This window comes from Columba livia, chromosome 12 (genome assembly GCF_036013475.1).
Source record: "Columba livia isolate bColLiv1 breed racing homer chromosome 12, bColLiv1.pat.W.v2, whole genome shotgun sequence".
In the NCBI taxonomy this organism is placed as follows: Eukaryota; Metazoa; Chordata; class Aves; order Columbiformes; family Columbidae; genus Columba; species Columba livia.
The window spans coordinates 17,059,547-17,077,750 of NC_088613.1; the positions used below are offsets into that span (position 1 = coordinate 17,059,547).

Genomic DNA, 18,204 nt, shown 5'->3' on the forward strand with positions numbered 1-18,204 from the left:
TCACAATTTGTAGTAAATATTTTACTCAAACAAGTTCAATACACAGAAAATATTTTTAAAACTACAACTATGACACTTATTAGCTCAGCTACCCAGTAGAAGCTGTTAAGTAGTTACTTTCATCCTCTCTTTCCTGCTTTTTGTTTTTAAAAGAAGGAAAAAGAAAAAGAAAAAACCAAAGCAGTAGTGCCAGATGTCTCTTAAACAGGCTCCTGTGCTACGATTCCTCCCCTGCCCCCACTGTGCGGGAGGAACGGGGTGCACCCCGCAGCACCCGCCAGCTGCCTTCAGAGAGCCGCTCCGTGCTCTTGGAAGCGCATCAGTTCCAGCACCCCAAGCTACCAGTTGTTCGCTAATCCGCTCACCTCCAGCAATGAAACACACCTCATGCGCTAAAGGCTGCGGCTTTCTTCCTTACAGCCGAGACAAAAATGCAATCTTGGGCATAAGAGGAGAATTCAAGCTATTGTTTTTAGCATATCTTAAACACAAAAAGAACCTCCTTTTAGTCACCATAGTTCACTAGCTTCTTTCATACAAGGCATACCAACAAACCACTTTGCTGAAAGTTCGTTGGTAAGTATATATAAAATGTAAAATAAAATTTCATTGCAATGTTGACTGTATTTATGCAGCTATATTTTAATTCATACAGCAGTTTAATATTTGTGATTTTGTGTGGCAAATTCAGATATATTTACTGCTGGACAACCCTTTCCCAGGACTCTTAACAGGCTGCTACACAAGGCGGAAAAACTAACTAGATCAAATATTATCATTCAATTGAGAAGGAAAAAAAAATAGACATAAAAATTTTTTTAAAATCAAGTTTTCGCATTTCATATACTTTGATTTATAGATGACAGCTCATCTTCACTGATAATTAAAGCTAATATTCCGAACTGCAAATTGGGAGGTGTAAAGAACTGGCAAACCCCATTTTGCTGACTGTCATTACACAGGTGGTAACCTCCAGGAGAGGGATGGAGAACTCAACTCCACGGCAGAATTCACCAAAGGACGGCTATCCAAACCTACAGTTGTCCAACTACTGCATGGAAAAATGCTTCAGCAACTCACTAGAGTTGAAGCTTTTAGTTTATTATCTGAACTGAATCACCTTGTGGTTTTCAGTTGATGATCACATTTGACTTATCAGTTTGCAATTACCTCTAATTATTAAAACAAGAATTGCTAGATTTCAAGTGGTGTATCTGTCACCACATCTTCCCCAACAATTGCGGTTTCATAATTAACTGCATTCCTACTCGTAACACAGGTTTCTCATCCTATTTTGTACCAAATACATAATCCCCCATCTCCCCATGCTCAAACTGGAAATGGGAACTCAGCAGTCAAGAACACAACACAGTATTAAGCGTACAGGGTTTCTTCAGCCCTGCCTTAGTTTCTCTGACTTTTCTCAGTAAATAATAATCTCAACTATTTTAAAAAGTTGGACACGAGAGGGATTATTTAAAACAGGCACTATCTCTTTCAGACACTTTGACCTTTCTGCTCCATTTTACACCGTACAAAGATGCAATGCTGAAAAGTCAATATACTTTATACCACATATTGAAATTTCTGAAATACAAAATTAAATCTAGTTGAATTCCCCATATTAAGTTATTCAGTTGTCCTAGCTGCTTATTCAAATGCAGTGTTTGTTTTACTTAGTTAGCCATCAATTACATAATTATTTATTATTCCCATATTGAACTCAGCAGACTCTGCTTACTTATGGCTAACAGGTTTTGTTCTCATATATTATTTTTACCAATAGTTTGTAATCACCACCCAGGATTCTAATGCCAAATCACAACATCTAATGGCAAAGAGTTTTTCACCTGGTGGGGGAAAAAAAAAAGAGAAAAGGAAAGAAAGGTTTGTTATGGCAGGACTGGCTATTTGTTATGGGAAAAGGGAAGGGACTAAATAATTAAGTAATGAGATCAGGATTCACACACGTTTAAAATACCTTTATACAAAAAAAAAAAATAACCTAGCTTAATTTTTTCAAGTCATGATTTCCGTGCTCCAGACACTGATTTCATAAGAACACTGGATCAGCAATAAGCTGTGTTATATTAATCTCTTTACATTACTAATGCAAACTGCCAACTTTGTGTTCTGCTTACTCAAAAAGCCATTTAATGTTTAGTATTGCTCTTACCAAAAATCATCAGCATAGAATTCTCATGCTGTTGTACAGTTAGTTAATCAGGATTACAAGTGTATTATCTTGTTTCAAATAGGTTTGTGCTCAGACTTCTAAAATTTAAATGAAATTCCTATACAGGCACACCACTAGAAGTTACCACAACCTGACAAAATAGCTACATACACTGTTCAGTCACAGAAACACAAGGCTTTGACTGAAAAATATTTACTGTCTTTACTTTTGTTTGCCTACATACAACTATTGGTCATGATCTATTGCATCAGTGGCAAAACATGGGTAACTAACAGATCAACCAATCTGAAGAAATAACAATAGTAATCCTACTGAAACACACTTATCAGATCTGTCTTGGAAGACTCAAACGTAAATAATCAAAAGGGTTAGTTATATCTTTCCCAAATATTTTTCTTCCCTTATTTTGGAATCACTGACTGCTACTTTCATGTGGACATCATGTTAAGAAGTTTATACATTAAGAACACATTCTATTTGCATTAAGTCTTCCTATCCTCTCCACAACAAGCATGATAGGGGTCATTAATGTGGATACCCAATCCTGTGCTATTTCATAAACGTGAAAGGTGAGACTGTGACACCATTCAGAAGATGCTTTCTCAGCATCCGATTGTCTTGGTCTTGAAACAAGACAAACCAAATTTTAGCAAAGTTATGGAAAGAGGTAATAACATTCAATCTAATTGTTAGACAAGAACATTTTTATCCGAGTGTAAATTAGGTCTGGTGGTTGTTCAGCTTGACCTCCACTTACTATAATCTTGCCCTAGGGTATGAAAATCCTAGATCATTAAATGTTATGAATTTAGTCTTGCAAGCAACCTAAAATGAACCTGCAAAAAGAGCCATGGTTTTTGTCTGCTGTTAAAAAGTTGAAGAGACAATAGTAATAATATATAATACTATATCAAGTAGGGCTTCTTGGTTGGTTTTGGTTTTGTTTTGTTTTTTAAGAAACACAACTATTATCTCTACTCTTAAAATATTTTTTTAAATCTCAGAGTATTTTTGAGATTAAGGGAAAGTAAGTGCCTTTTGAATTCAGAGGTCAAGAGAAAAACTATCCACCACTTTTATTTTTTAATATACACGTATATTACAGCTGAAAGTTTGGGAAGTTTTTCTGAGAACACATGGGTTAATCTAAAGCTGCCTACTTCTTTCAGTTGTGAGAAACATTTTAAAATGCCAGCTTTCCTACAATTCTCTAGACAGTCAACAGACATTTTAGGAACTGCTACCAATTCATTACTGTGAAACAGATGCCTGCCAAAAAAAATTAATTACTGAACATAAATTTTATTACTATGTGAATTAACTTAAGACTTTACATGCTAAAGCATAAAAACTACTCAAGAAACGCAGAATCTGGTCTAATACACAGCCCACTAAGAAAACAAGGCAGAAGGAAAAAAAGAAAAAAAAAAAAGAAAACAACAAACAAAAATAAAACAGGTGCGTAAGCACTTCTTGGAGCTGATCATAGCAAGATACGCTTGTTAGGCCACCAACAAGTAAAATTCCGCTTCTGCAAACTTTGGCTGCAGGTAAGGACTAAAGGTAAGAACAGAGGAGCCAGGCAACAACACAGAACCTTTACACAGCCCAGAGAAGACTGACCATGGAGCACAGAACAAGCAGTAATTAGCTACTTGTGAGCTTAACTAACATGGTAAGGGAAGGTTTAAGAACATCGCTAGAGCATTTGAAGGACTAAAGCCCAAGAATGGCAAACTCACAGCTGTTTCAACAGCAAAGTAAAATGACAACACACAAACACCATCTGAGAAATTAAAAAGCTTGAACAAGAATCGGAGATACCACTCGATTAACAGAACTCTGCACAGGTCTCCCAGGGAATTAACTCCACCTAAGACCTCTGTGTATCATACAACAATAAGAAAGCATAATAGGTGTTAAAAATTAGGTGTAGCACTAAATTCCCACAGTAAAGGCAAACTACCAGTGACAAGCTACGAAGAAGCCTTTTCAGCCTCATAGTAGTGACAGAATGAAAGTACTCCATCAGAACTGTTCACACAGCTTTTCCACAAATAAATAAATGAAACTTGTAACACCTAGGAGGACATAGTTAAGGAAGTCATTCTGGCATTTCACATTATCTACAAAAAGTCCACAAAGGACACCTTACCAGCTCAGGCCTAACAAAATGTTATCAGGTTTCTCTGTAGCCTATAAAAATACTGATTTCTTCTTCTTCCCAAGCAAAATTATTGTATGTCATTCTCTATCAGACCATATAAAGATGTTAGTAACTGTATGGTGATTATAGACTACAACATTCTACAGTAGTGAACGTTTAATCATTCTTTGCCATATTTCTATATTTAATTCTGTATTACAGCCCAACTGAGTATACACATTTTAGAATTACAATCAGTTAGTCCCCTTCAATCCTCAAAAAGAACACATCAGGAAGAAAATTAGAGTTGTTTTGACTCTGATAGGTGAAAAACTATACAGTATAAATTGAGAATTTTAATGATATCAACGTATCTTCACCTTACTTCCCCAAGAATCAACAACATCCATTTTAAACAGAAGGAAGATCGTTTTGCATAGAAAAAAATCGCAATTGTCCAGCGTTACTTCCAGAAGCAGATACCAAGAATATTTTCACTTCCTCCAATAACCCTGAAATAAGTGAAGTACCCATCAAGCAATTCACTTCACACATGAGGTGACTCCTTGGAGCAACACAAGCAGCAATTTCCAGCTCAAGGAATCACCAAGTATTTGCTGGACTGCAATATTTACAACCCTCATGCCTTAGCATAAAATGATCCCATTAAATGGTTCCCCTTTACCAAAACCACATTCTTGTTCAAAATGGAAGCTGGGATTTGTCAGGAGAGACAAGACAAAGCAGTGCCCTGGCTGCCCATTTAAACCAAATCTCTCATCAGTCAACACATCAAGGTTCAGGTGCTATGATTCCCTGTCCTGAAACAAAAAGAACAAATTTAAGTTTCTATATTTACCATTCCCCAAATTTACATTAAAGTAATGGACTAAATAAATATTATGTACTTATTACTATTAATAAATAAATCACAATTTCATATAAGCAGCAACTGCTTAAAAACATGTCCATCTCCAGCACAGTAGTAGAAAGTAAACAAAGCGTGACAATATAAATGTACACTGTAAGTAACAAACAAATACAAAAAGATTTTAACCATGGGAGCTGAAATACCATTAGATGTTTTCATGTATTGCACTGCCTCTAATGTGCAATATGACATGCTATTTGTTAACAGTTCCCATCTTGGCAACATGAAGGCAAAACCCAAAAATTCTGCCTGTGATCTTTCACTTTTCTAGAGCTCACACACAAGACTAAAGGGTGGAGAAACAATGTAAAGCACTTATCTTAAAAATATTTTTAAAGAGACTGACTGATCACCAGAAAAAAAAGGAAGGAACTTTTATCTTCCCTACAAAGAAAAAGAAAAAAAAGTAGAAAAATTCGTTTTGTAAAAATCTATGAACATTTCTGTCAGCAAGACTAACAGCTCGACACCACTTCTACTGAAATAACAAGTACAGGAAAATAACCACAGCGGATGAAACAAATCAACAAAAACTAAACACGCCAGAGAGAGATCCTTCATTTGAGCAGCACAGAATCTGTGAATGAGAAGGAAAACTCTGTGTAGTGACCATGTTGAAGCATTCAGTACTAACGGCTGATAATCATACTCTCTAACCAGCAGAACAGAGGTGCGATGTTGCAAATGCAATAAATCCCCGAGGAAACAATAACGTCTTCAAGATGTTCTCTAGAAACTGCTTCAGGCTGATGAAAGCAGCACCAATATCTGGCTATGCACAGGCAGCTAACAACCACCCCACACTGCTAGTCAGAGGAAAAAGCGAAAGACCACATCACTTGCGTTAAACCTTAGCACTTCAAAACCAACTAAAATCAAACCAGCACTACTGCAGTATTCTAGTCGCCTCCATCACATGAAAGAAGGGATGCACAGGCATTTTGTCAGGAGTGAAAAGAAATTATTATTGGAAACACTTGTTAAGCCACAATTAGCAAAACTCATTCCACAGGAAATACTAATATCTGTGTATCTTCCATACAGACATAGTATCACTCATGAAGAGCAGTATTTTAAGAAAGATTGAAAATATTATAATTTAATGTATTTATTTTCAGTCATTTCAAACAAACCTTTCACAAACTTCTATACACAAGAAAAATTTTGAGACTAGATACCTGTTTTTTTTCACTGGTTACCTGTTTTCCAATAATCCAGCTTGAAACCAGAAAGAATAATGGACGCCCATAACCCAAAGCAAACTGCAGAGCTGTAATAAAAAGTATTCATCTTCCTGGTCTTCCTCCAGCCATTTCATAGTAGACAAAATTTCTGCTATAGCTGCTCCAGTGCTGCCTTTACTTTCGTATGTGGGGAGGAAGAGAAAGGACAACGCATCGGAACGGGTATCTAGTTCCCAAAACCTTCTTGAGTACTACCATACAGACCCTTGCATCTCTAACAATCAATCCACCTGCCCCTGTAGCACACGCTCCCTACATCCTTCACTATTTCCTTCCGATCAGTAAGGGATCATGAGCTACACTTTTTCATATTTTTTTTTTACCTCTCACTTTAACCTGGGACAATTGTTTGGAACTTCTGGAAGTTGTCCACAGTTCTTCGCTAATAAACTAAAAATCCTACAAGCACATGAGTATGAGCAGTCAAAGTGCAAATCTGGGCTGCTAATAAAATGATGTTCCGTGAAATCCATTTGCAGAATGTGCATCTATTAAGGAAATAATGCCCACCAAAAATATTTGCAAATATGTAACCATTATTTATTAAAGAAACAGCCTTTCAACAATAAACAACTTCCTCCTTAAAACAGGCTATTAACCTAACAGTTACCTTTCCAACAAGGCAAGCTTTGTGCTGTTCCCTTAAAAAGCCACGGTGATCTCAACCAGTGGCTTAAGACAAGAAAAATGATTTTTTTTCAGTTAAGCCACCAAGTTGGCTAAGAATACTGGGGAAACCAAAACATTTGTCAAGAGGCTACCTACCTGAATCTCACATGCATTAGTCATGTCGAAAAATCATAACTTTTTTTCCTGATCACTGGACACCAGTGCAGTCTCCAGAAAAATCCTAAACAAGTGAGACTGACAAGAAATCAGAGGGTTTCCTAGAGGGCTATGAGTTTTAAAATACACCTTTAAGCCTGGTATATTGTACACAGAAATGCAAACAGTTGAATACAGTTGTCCAAAGCATAAGGGAATTGGACAATCATCTACTAGAGCCAACCTGCTTCTAAAGAACAACTGAAACATTATGGCACATCCCAGTTTTAAGCTTCCCTCACTAAAACTACATAAACCAAACAGTAAGACCACCACCACCACCCACATATTCTTTTAAATTCCTCCACTAGCTTTGCACAAATGCAGGAGCTACAGCGCTCATCCAACACAACCCCAACAAACCCCACTTCCCTCAAGAGCTCAGCAACACACCTGCTCACCCATTTATCCGTTGCCTTCAAAAACCATTCTTCTAAGCTTGAGTCTCCACAGCAGAGTTTATCTAGCTCATAATATTGCATCTCCAAGCTGGATTAGCAGCAGTATGCATTAAAAAAAGAATCTACAATAATGTACTTCTCACTCCAAAGTAATTAATCATTTCAATTAAAGCTGACTGGTCTAATGTGGAAATGTTTTCTGAGGTACTGGAAAAATGGCTTGGCTTTTATCTTCTTCATCAATATATACAAGAGCGAAATGAAATTTTAGTTCAAGATCTGCTTTATGAACTTGAATTAATGACTAACCTGATTTCAGGTCTTCACATTTCTACCTGTAGGGAAATCTATAGAAGCCTACCAATGTATTTAATTAATTAATTAATTAACACCCACAAACAATAGGAAACTGCACATTAACCAAATAATAGTGACAGAAAAACAGTGAAAACATTTTCTTTCACCCTTTCCAGCCTTTTGCTCGAACTGGTACTAAGTGAACACATCTGCTTCCATAGATATGGATGGGTCTCTAAAACCGAGGGTGTCCCCTGGGCTTTCTTCAGTTTATCTGGTTTTTCTAAAAAGTCCTGATGGAGTTTCCTATGTCTTGTCAGTGGTAGTTGTTAATGTGAACCCATTATCCTACATCTCCATTAGTGACAACGCCCCTGTTTCTACTTGCTATGCTGAAGACCATTTACCATTGTAGAATCAGCAAACAGCAATGCAAGAAAGATTTATTTTTAATGCAATTAAATAGGGCAGCACTACCATGTCTTTCAGAGAATTCCAAAGGATAGAGGAGTTAACAGCGTTAGAAGACAGATGCTATTCATCAATCTAAATATGTGGGGGCAGGAATGAGGGAGAAGGAGGAAACAAATGAAAATGACATGGATCAAGAATTACTTCAGGAAGGTAACTCCTATCAAATTAGAATAAGAAGATTAATAGTCAGCTATTATGAAACGGACAGTATTTACTTAACATATAATTTAGTCTTCAGTAAGCAAAATTAGTAGTATTGACTTTTCTGCAATATCTTGTGCCTTTATTTTAATTAGGCTCTCAAGATAGAGAAGTTTAGTACTCTAGTAATAATTTACAGTTATTAGAAACTTCAACAGTAATAAAACTTGTGAATTCCATTTTGTACCCACAAAGCAATACAGGCCAGGCACAGGTACACTCACCTATACTGCCACCACGCACAGTTCACAAGGAACACCACTCGGGGAAGAATAACCCAGCCTCTTCCAAATAACTGTGTGGCATTTGCAGAATAACTAACTGTCATTAAGTCATGAGAGGAAGAGCATAAGCACAAGAAGATCTAATTTACAGGACAGTCAAAAACTGCAGTGTGATACTTAAATCACACCATTTTCCAGGTTTCTGCATAAACAGCTGCCTTCTGTGCCAACAGAATGCAGAAGTACACTGCACGAGTCCTCTGACTATTGCTTAGGCTTGGACAAAGCAGCACCAGATGACCCAGTCATGAAAACTTGACCTACACTGGACTGAGGCACACAACTTCATTTCTGGTAAGTCTGTACAAGCACGTAATGCCAGATCTGTCCTGGACAGAAGATACGGGATTCATCATTAAACCTGTCTGAGAATTATAGGTTAATTTTATAAACAGGTAGAATAAGTTAGCACCTTCCAAATATAGAGCTGTGGCATTTTTTTTTGATTCATGGACACTTGAGAGTGCTACCAGGCCTTTTTCACAATAAAAAAAAATGATCAAAATATTGGTTTGTACATTATAAAACATTAACTAACTGAAGCAATGCTAAGACCAGTATTAAAAATAACAAAAGAGCTTACTTTATCTAGCACCATGCTCTTTAAAAGAACACCTATATGAGTGGGGAAGGAAAGGAGAGATGCACAAAGCACAGAGCATATAGCTTCAAACGGCATTGCTGCTCAAAAGTATTCAAATACAACAGTATTTTAAAAGGAAAAGCAACTTTCTTATGTAGCAGGAAAAAGTATCTCCAAGAGTAAAGGTAAACACATTATTTGTCCAGTAAACCCAACACAGATTATGACAAACCAAAATACTGTAGTATATACCCAACAGCAATGCAAAGTACTATTTCAAAGCATCTTACCAAACACCTTTTACTGAATTTTCCTTGAAGACACTTGCTGCCTTAAGTTTGCGTTTCCTTCAATGCTGATTTATCATTATAATGTAATGTATCATTAAAATAGTCTAAACAAGTATTTTCTTACATGTTAAACATTAATTTATACTTCCCTCAAACTAAACTTATTTTCCTCTCCCCTCTCATTCCATATATATCCATACAAAGACATTCCTTAGCATTGCCTTCTCAAGATTTGAGGATCTAGAAACAACAACACTGGTGAAATCTATTTTTCAAGTAACTTTTTTGCATTAACTGTTCTGATTTGCTATAAGATATCGCTTCTGAACGTGACAACTGCAACAGTTAAGCATTTGTATGATGTCCAAAATAGCAGTATTTTTACAGCAATATGCAGCTTATACTGTTTGACAGGTCTAACTGATTAACTCCGTCATCTATGTGTTGCCTGAATAAACTGCAGAACCTTGCTCCATTTGGAGTATAATCTATTCCCAGATTAGCAGCTCAGAGAACCACTTAAATAGAAGTAACAATATGGTAAAATTGTAGCAGTCCGAAAACACAGATATCCCAGATTTCCAGCACTCTAGACTACATTCTACTATATTGTGATACACAAGTCCCAGTGTACAACCTACCACACATACTCTTCAACTCTGAATGTCATTAAATCTTCTGTGCAGAAACTACCAAATCCTAAAAATTAAGTATATATTCAAAACCAACGTGCTCTCCAGCAGTTAAAGGCTTTACACTGTTGTTATTGAAAACTTAAAATATAAAATGTGTTACACATACATTACACAAAGTCCTTTTTTAAAACTTAAACACTTCTACTAGTTCCACTCACTTCCGTTTCACAATCTTTGCCTTTTATATGCCTTCTCTAATTGTCATTCACCCTGGGAAAAGGAAGCTGCTCAATGGAAACAACTTGGCCAAGTACTAGTAATTTCAAATTTTTTTCCAGTATTCCTTTCAATTATCAACAGAGAGCCCATTTTATACTAACTTGAACAAACTGCATCAACTGTATCTATATTTTTTTTTTGCTAAATAATGAATGAAACTACAAATAATAACCATGTAATTCAATATGACAATAGACTGGTTGCTACTGGTAAAAGAACAGTCCCACTGTCCCCTTTTCCCTGCATTTCTTTCTGGCCACATCTCATAGTCAAGGGCACTGGTCAGACCCTTTGTTGAGCAACAATCTATTAATTTCTTTTTGAATGAATTGCCTTTCCAACAGTTTAGTAAATTAAGCTGGCTCAACAAAAGATTCCCGTGGTTGGTGCAAGAAAATGGGTCATTTTAAAATCAGTGAGATACTACCACAGACATGATCTACTATCAAATTACACCAAAGGAAAAACAAAAGAGATGTCCATACTGTTCTGGTAGGCTACAACTGCTTTAAAAGTCGCCATGCACTGCTCCAAATCCAGCTCTTACCCTCTGGCCACAGCACTACTATGCACACTTAGCACAGCACCCAAACACCTGTACCACCATCACCTAGCCAGCTATAAAACATAAAAGCCTGGCCCCAACATGCTGCTTTTCCAACAATAACAAAAATTTGTAACACAGTATATTCTGTGGTGTCTGAATAAATGTTCTCAAAAGTAAAGAGCTGGTCACCTTTGCCTAAACCCTATATAAAATGGCAATGAAAGCTGCAGAGATGTGACAGAAACAGAAGACACACACCCCTGCTAACAAACGGCCACCATTTTACCAAGGACAGCCAAGAGTGGGCTGATCTATATAATTTATATTATCCATTGCTATTATGATGTTTCTTGGGCATATCAGACATAATTAGAATCTGCCAGGACTAGCTTTATTTAATCAGACAGCACTCACCACTGAGTAGTTTAATACTGTAAGAATACGTAATAAGAACTAGTTCTATTTCTAATGATTTTCTTCATTGATCTGTGTAGTTTCTAAAAATCACACTATTACTAGAAAACAAAGAAGAAAAGATTTTTTACTATGTTTATGCTCAAGTTGGTTTGACTAACATTTTTTTTCAGGTAAGTTACATAGAAATACAGATTTATCCCATTTTAACAAAGATCAGAAGAATTCGTAGAACAGTACTAGGCCTGTATATGGGATACTTATGCATGCTATTAATTTTTGTATAACACTACTTTTTTTAAAAAAGGTTAGCTACATTTTAAACACTTAGTGGAGGTCAAATATCCCAGACCCATTTAAAGCTACTGAACTTTACAACAAACAAAAAAACCTCATTAACTAAAACTCGACAACAAATTAATACATAACAACCTATTCAAAATTAGTGAACTGATTGGTCAAAGAGCAAACGTAAAAGGAAGCAGGAGATCAAACCTTGTTTTACAGACTTTTTCTCTCTGAAATTTACAGTCAGCTTTTCATGTGTTACAAGTTACAATTCAAACTTCCTTAAGGACTAACAAATTTGTTCTAGAAATTCTGAAAACTATATATTACCAGAGACTATATTTATTGTCAGACCAATTTTTACTTTAATTTACGAAATTTCCCTTTTAACTCTGTTAAACGTTTAAGACCAATATGCACTGTCCACCCCATCATTTTCCTTAGTGACCTGTAAGCATCTCCAAGATGCAGCACCAAGCCACAGAGAAGTATCCAGGCCAGTCCTGATGCAGCAAACAGAAGCACAGGTTTAGCACAGAACCCCAGATATACTAAAATGGCCCTCATCTCAATATTTCTTCCCATTAGTCCACACTGTTTCCAGCACACAATTTATTGTATAGACCTGTTCTTGCAAATTTATGTTTAACTGCCTAAGGAAAAGTTGGAATAACAAAATCTTGAAGCTTAATTCAGAACTGCTGAAGCCTCTCTTTAAAAGAATGCTTAACATGAAAATACACCTAACGCAATTTGCAAAGACACACATTTATAAATTCATGCATATTACAGTTGTAAACTACCTGAAGAAAATAATATTTTACAGATTCTTCAGAAGAAAAACAAGCAGTAGAAAATCTGGGTAATAAAAGCTAAAATGCACAACCACATAACTTTCTATAAAAACTGCCACTCAAAAGAGGCATTTTTCTGAATTACATTTCTGTTTTAAATCCATACACTGATTTTTCAGACACTGCTGCAGCAAAAGACTTCCATGCAACACACTAGCCATTTACAGCTGAGCAACAGTTTAGACAAAACCCAACACAATAGTAATTTTCAAAGTGAGTATGAGATCCTAGTAAAAATGTACATAGCTACTTCGGTTGTGGTGTTGTGAGAACTTTAATCAGAACACTAACAGCTTGATGAATTTGTCATACCAGTCATATTTAATACATATCAGTTAACCGAAAACTAACATTTATACTGACAAGACACAGACACGGAAAACCTTAATAAGTTTTTAGTACAGGTATGCAGCAATTAATTTTCAACTTAAGACTATGTTTTAAGATGAACAGAGCTTTTAAGAAGCAAGCTCAGAATGAACATCATTCTCACAGCATTACTTGTTATGAATATGCAATGGCTCCCAAACTGCAAAGAAATAACCCTTAATCTAGCAGAAACAAAAACTAGCCCAGAAAAGCTTGAAATACCACACACAAAATGAATGAAATGCCATTCTCTCCAGCAGTCAGCATTCTGCAAGGCACAGACCTCCTGAAGAGTAGTACTATACTCTATTCGTAACCTTTTTCTACACAACACTAAAGCAGAAGGTTAGAGTGACAAAAACAGTACGTTAATAAGATGATAAAGATTATTCTTAACTACACTAGTTACAGCTTTTCGTTCTTTTGACATCGAAAAGTAGGGGTCATAACGGGCTGTTACTGATTTATACTGACAGAATTTGGGCTCAAATGTTAAATAAAGATTAGTTAGTATTTGCAGAAGACTTTGAACATACAAAATGCTATGTAAGTAGCAAGTATTAAGTCTTCCCACACACTCATTCTGGCATGCCTCCAAGCAGGGAAGTCCCACAGCAACATTTCAACAGCAGTAAGGAGAAACAGCGAGCTCGGGCAGTTGCAGCTATATTCACAACAGTCCTTCTAAGGAACACCTGCAAAACTGGGTAGAACCAATGCCCACCACCCATGCCCAATGCCCTCTAAAAATTCAACACCAAAAGAGTCACTCCTGTTCCAACATGGCTTATATAAACAGAAACCATACAACCCGAATCTCTACAATCCCCTGTACAACCCAAACCATGCACAACACTCCAAAAATTTTGTACATGTGGCTTTCCCGTTGTCTAGTATTTCCAACCAGACTACAACTTCCAAAGCAAAATCACAGCCTACAGCGTAGCTGTCAGTTTGATTATTCACATAGAAGCTTATCTTCAACAAATCACAGACCGGTTTCCCCAAATCTAAACTCTAAAATAGTGAGGAATTTAGCAATGAATCACTTTGCAGTAATAACACTAAAGCTCTTCCCAAAGACCTAAAGAAGAAAGCTGACATCTTCTTAGTTAGTTGGTAAAATATAATGAAATTTTTAAAAAATAAAATAAAATAAAAATAAAATAATCCATGTTGTAAAAAACACTGCTAGTTTTCTACCAAAAGTGGAAGAAAACAAAATGCTCTGAACTGAGCCTAATGTAAGGCAGAGAGGAGAGGCATGCAATGTGTTCAGGGATCATCTGGTCTATTTCTCAGGTTCTCTGAAGGACAATATTAATATTTTATGAGATTAAAAAAGGGTATGTCTGGTTTAGCTACCAGGTATTCCTAGAGATGAGACCTGTAGCCTCAGCATGCCTCAAAAACTCAGAATCCAGGAGGGAGATGAGTCAGGAGGGATGGGACCGCAGGTCACTGCACAGGATGGTCCATGTTCTGTAAAAAGGCCAAAGCCAGACCTCACGTACAGAACTGGCACTGCAGCTTCCATAAACCACGGAACACTGGAGAGTGCAAAGGCTCATAGTAAGATCTAACCACAACAAGCTGGTAAGCATCCAGCTGAAGGAGGAGGTCTAGCAGGGTTTTGACAACGGCATCTGATTAACCATGCTAAAGCTGGAAGAAAAATCTTGGGGGGAGGAAATTCTTCTATAACCACTCAAATCTTTTCTTAACTCCTTCTGTCTCATTCCAAGTAACATCTGCACAGCTTCTAACCAGTGCATAGACTGAAACCGAAGAAAAATGTGCATGATCTTCCTGTCTGCATAAATTAATACAAATCAACAGCAGTCCTGAATTTCCTTGCATAGAGATTAAACCCACAGAAAACTATTCTTCTTCACAGTTTAGCTCCTTAAACCAGTTCACCTATGGTTTCGAACAGGCAGAACACACATGCACAGGGCAAACAACCCAAGCAGGTGGTCAGGACACAGAGACAAAACCACCCTACCAGCAGCAGCACCACATGGTGATGGCACATCTTCAGCAGCTTGAAGGGAACAAGTACGAAAGGAAGATGACTATGAAAGAGGGAGGAAACTCTGCACATGCAGTTATGTTCAGAAACAAGTGCCAGTTACAAACCTGCCCCAATTCTGTTCTTTCACATCAGCTAGGTACCTAGTCTCTCCACCAACTACCCTCATGGTGAAAAACAACTCTACATTGTCAATGGACTGCCAGCTTCATTTCTCTCCTCCAGATCTCACCTCAAAAGGCTTTAAAGATTATTTTTTCAATTCCTAACTTTATCAAACATATAAGACAAACATTTGCAACCTTCCACGTCTGATAGAACAACATATTCCAAAATTAAAATTTTATATAAATGCAGTTTTTTATACTTCATGTAGCTAATAACTCAATGCCAACATATTCCACAACAGAAACTAATAAAGGGAAGGTAATGCAACAGGACACAGAACACACTTTTGAAATGCTTCTAGTAAGCGTCAACATATTCTTATACTTTCCTATCGTTCCTAACTTCCTCGGTATCATTTTCTTCATTCTGGTAATTTTAATTTTAATTCCTTATATACTGTCAAATAGTCCTTACTGCAAATGAAATGAAAACTTCACTAAGTTTCTTAAATCTCCAAGCTACTAAGAACATGGACTCAATTAGAATTTTTCCATGCTTCTCTTCACTGGAGATAGCAGAAGACTAAGCCCATTTGTAGGATTATGCAGGAATGCATAAATCTTCTCCGTAAACAAAACTTCCCTAACCAGTTTTGAATGCAAGATATGCTACACATACTTTATACTCCCTTGGCACAAAGAGGAAAGAACTTGAGAATCAGTTTTACACAGATTATACTGCATTTCAGATCAATACAAAAAATCTTAACGGGCCTGACCTCCTGTATATGAAGAGGATGATTTACTGCATTTTCTTCTATTCATGGTGTTAATGAAGAGGAAGTTTCTAAAAATGTTTTTCTCGTTTTCATATCATACTGATGTACACAAACTCTGTCTGCTCACCTTTGAAAATTTTTACTTAGCACCAACTACTACTCTGAGGCACCAATATAATCTGAGTACACAACTTTTTTAACTTTCATTAAACTATCACATTGCTGAAGAGAAATTCATCAGTATAACCAGAAAGACAATGCAATTCAGCAAGAAAAATATAATGCCTAAAGTCTTTTTCCAGTTATTTTTCAACGGTCAAGCCACACGTCCTCTAGTTTACAAAATCTGTTCTAACTCACAGCAGAATAGTAATACGGCATATACATATTGCTGTATCAGTGATACTTTTAAAAAATACGTTTTAAAAATTAAACAAATACAATAGGCATGCATCAGTTTTGAAAATACAGCTTATCAGAGCAAGCCGAACGGAAGCTCACTTAATAAAACAAGAGCACCTTAAACATGGAATTATTCAAGATAAAAATGCAGTACAGCAGCACATGCAAAAGAAACCAAACATTTTTCCATCATCATTGATGTATTTGTCTTAATAAAGCATTTCTATGTTGTGTAAATCAATATGCAAAAGCCAGTTTCATCTTTTTTGGCCAATCATTTATTAGGCAAGTAAGAACAGACCTATCTATACCAGAGAAAGAGATTTGTGCAGCCTTCCTTCCTGGTTACCATAGTTTCAAATGAACTGTAGATTTCTTATGAGAAGGAATAAAAATATCATTGCTTAAATATGAAAACCACAAGATAAATCCTGTCAATCAGTGTATGAACACCACCTAAGTAAACAGGTAGGTGCTCAGGGAAGGCAGTTTTATTTGCAAGACTTTGTCATAGACACAGTAGCAAAGCTTGAAGATGGACAACAGGCGAAGAATACAGTAAACACAACCAGAGGCAAGAGGAAAGTAGATACCAAAAAGTAATCCCTGTAGCCAGTGACCTCTCTCTTTTTCAATAATTCTCAATAAAAACCAAATCAGTTCTAAACCTGGTCATTAGCTTCCCACACCTCCATCATGAAGGAATACATTCCAAATATACTGGGGGTGGAAGAGCATGAATCTTTATAGGAATTTAAGATTACTTTAAGACCTGAAATAATAAAAAATAATAATAATTAAAAAAAAAAAAAAAACACCACAACACCAAAAAACTAAACAACCAAACAAAACCCACAAACAACTAAAATACCAACAACCGTCCAACAAGAATAGCATAATGGGTTGCCAGAGAGATCATGGAAACTCCATCCTCTGAGATATTCAAAACTTGACTGCACAAATTCCACAGCAACCTGGCCTAACTGGAAAAGCTTTAAGTAGGAAGCTGGACTAGATCTCCAGAGGGCCCTTCTTTCCAATATGATTCTGTAACCTACAACACAAATAAGGAAGCAACTGCCCATTCACAATACAAAGCTTTATTTTATGTGAAGTTGAAAATAAAATATTTGGGATATGGTTTTCAACCAGGTACATAAAGTAACAATAAAAATAAAACAGTATATGGCAGCACACCAAACTGGTACTTTCCTGTAAGAATATAGCTCCTATCCCAAAATAGTGCAAAATAACAAAATTTCAAACATACTTTAAAAATACTTATGTTATTAATATTAAATTATGAATATCACAGTCTTTCCTTTGCAACTATATTTAAATTATATTTTTTACCCTAAACCAAGATACAACGGTCCGTATCAATCCTACTTCCTGTATGTGTGCCACAAACACAGCACTGCCGTACCTAGACCGCAGCCAATGGCCATCCTCATTTTGAAACAAGTCTTTATCAAGTTTCCCTAGTTTTATTCCTTGGGAAAAAGAAAAAAAAAATCATAGGTAATCAGTTCTCTGTTTCTAAGAAGATCAGAAGTGAAATGAACAACATTGCCAGTGGTCAGGATGCAGTGCCTTATTACTCAAATTAAATCAGTTGGCCACTA

General features: G+C 36.4%; 1 protein-coding gene across 6 annotated transcripts in view; it reads right to left on the reverse strand.

Moving 5' to 3' along the window:
• The window catches only part of STAG2 (STAG2 cohesin complex component), a 76,602-nt gene that overhangs the window by 49,764 nt on the left and 8,634 nt on the right, over positions 1-18,204 (reverse strand). The window lies entirely within an intron of this gene.